This window comes from Malaclemys terrapin, chromosome 7 (assembly GCF_027887155.1).
Source record: "Malaclemys terrapin pileata isolate rMalTer1 chromosome 7, rMalTer1.hap1, whole genome shotgun sequence".
Lineage (NCBI taxonomy): Eukaryota > Metazoa > Chordata > Testudines > Emydidae > Malaclemys > Malaclemys terrapin.
The window spans coordinates 64292160-64294887 of record NC_071511.1 but is presented as its reverse complement, the minus strand read 5'-3'; positions in this window follow the sequence as shown (position 1 = coordinate 64294887).

Genomic DNA, 2728 nt, shown 5'->3' with positions numbered 1-2728 from the left:
GTACTTCAGACAGGCTGAGAAAAAGATCCTGGCTGTTGAGGAGAACGGAGTGCTGTGTGCTCTCCGCAAGCTCGTTGTCCTCCTCCTCTTCCCCGTCCGCAGAATCCTCAGGTGTGGCTGATGAGATTACCCCCGCCTCGGAATCCACGGTCAAAGGTGGGGTAGTGGTGGTGGCCCCCCTAGAATTGCATGCAGCTCAGTCTAGAAGCGGCATGTCTGCGGCTCTGACCCGGAGCAACCGTTTGCCTCCTTTGTTTTCTGATAGGCTTGTCTGAGCTCCTTGACTTTCACGCGGCACTGATCTGAGTCCCTATTGTGGCCTCTCTCCATCATGCCCTTGGAGATTTTTTTCAAAAGTTTTGGCATTTCGTCTTTTCGAACAAAGTTCTGCTAGCACTGAATCCTCTCCCCATATAGCGATCAGATCCAGTACCTCCCGTACGGTCCATGCTGGTGCTCTTTTTCGATTATCGGCCTGCGTGGTTACCTGTCCTGATGAGCTCTCTGTGGTCACCTGTGCTCTCCTGTGCTGGGCAAACAGGAAATGAAATTCAAATGTTCGCGGGGCTTTTCCTGTCTACCTGGCCAGTGCATCAGAGTTCAGATTGCTGTCCAGAGTGGTCACAATGGTGCACTGTCGGATAGCTCCCGGAGGCCAATACCATCAAATTGCGGCCACACTAACCCTAATTTGAAATGACAATATCGATTTCGGCACTACTCCGCTCGTCGGGGAGGAGTACAGGAATTGATTTTAAGAGCCCTTTATTTCGAAAGAAATGGCTTCGTTGTGTGGACGGGTGCAGGGTTAATTCGATTTAACGCTGCTAACTTCGAATTAAACTCATAGTGTAGACCAGGCCTAAGAGAGTTCCAATGGTAGTTGTTGGCAGGGGAAGCTCCACCAAAGCCATGTTTACAGACAACAATAGGGGAGCAGGAAACAGTGTGGAGGTACAGAGTTTCTGTGCAGGTGGCCCTGCCCTAGAGTGGATCCCATGGGTCTTTGGGGCGTGGAGATCAAACCCCACCATCATTCAGCTTAGGTTCACAGTTTTCCACCCATAGGTTTTTCCACTGGAAGGAGCAGTGTGGCCTTCAGTTCTTACATAAGCAAAGTTGTCATGGAAATCAATGAAAGTTTTATAGCTGAATAAGGAGTTCAGGCCATTATGTTTAGACAAAATTCTGTTCTAGAGCCACATTGACTTTTGCAAGACCACATGCCAAGGACTGCACATGTTTATGTGCAATCACTGCCCCTGATTCAGAGGAGAGTGTAAGATTACAGTCTAGCCCAGTGGGAGTTGCACATGCTACCTTCCATGCATCCTGATGAGAATATACCCCAGGAGTGGTAAATTTCACCTATGCAACTTTGTATCCCAGTTTATCCCTGGTTTTCTCAACAAAAATGCTGGTCATATTGTACAGGGAGATTTTGGCAAACCAGTAAGGTGCCTGAAACCACTATGGCTTATTGTTAAAGACAGCCTAGTCAGCAAGCTGTAAATTGACCATTCAGCAAACTCAGCTTGACCAAGGCAGGAGGGGAGGGAGTTTTGGCTGCCACAGAAAGGGCAGCTTGACCCCGCGTCCTTCCTGATAAGAATTGTGTTGAAGTTGCTGATACATTTTAGAAGAGCAGGATGTGCCCCAGGAATGTCTATTGGGGTCTCAAGGCTACAAACTCTGGAGTAACCCATACCTGGTTAATCAATAATCAGAAGGATCCTCTTGCTTGACCATTGGAACTGCTTACTTAACAAGTTTTCTTTAAGGGACATGTCATTCTATTACTAATGTATAAATAAGGGGGAAAAGTTTGAGGTAGTGGGACTGGTCTCTCCCTTTGGATGCATCTTGTGTTCCCCACTGGCAGACAGGCTGCCTCTGTGTCACTCGAGAGCCACACTCAGCTTTGGTAATTATCAAGGATTGGGGGTGTGTTACTAACCTGTTGCGGACGTGTGTAAGTGCTTGAGACTAAGTAAAGTTTAGCTTTAAGTGAAAGCACTCTTGTGTTGTCCTGTTTGTGTCAGCCATCTATCGGTCGGATGGCCGTGTCTCCCCTGATTTATTTCCTGACACCACCTCGCACAGAGTAAAAGTTGCCAACAGCTTTGGGTTGCAAGAATCCTGGATAACAATATAATCCTATGGCAGATATGATTTACTGATAAACTATACTCATAACTAATAGACTATGAAACATGACACATTTAGACTCAGATTTTCCCTCCAAAGATGAAAAGTCAGTAGTTCATTAAGTGAGCCACTCCAAAGCACGAGAGCATGCGTGATAGCTAGTGACATCATAATCCACTCAACAGTCATCCTTATGCTTACCATGTCACTGGAACCTCTTGAGCTGTGTGTATGGCTTTGTAACAGTTACATTTGTAATAGCCTCTGTGCATCTTGGGGACAATTATTAATGTGACTGTCTGGAAGGTTTGTTCTTCACCAGGCCTTTTATTCACTTAATATAGGGCTACATGTCTCTAATGGCAGCTGCTGTGTTTGCAATTTCATAGTGCGTAATGACAGGTCTGTCTTGGGAGATGGGAATATTGCAGGTAGGGAGCTAGCGTGTGCACACAAGTTTGAAGTCCCTGGCTCAAAACTATGACATTGCTACCTCTGTGGAAGGGGCGGGGCAATTTTAGCTGTATCTAGGATGCATTTTTCAACTAAATAATTTTAGTTGAAAAAAATTAAATGAGAT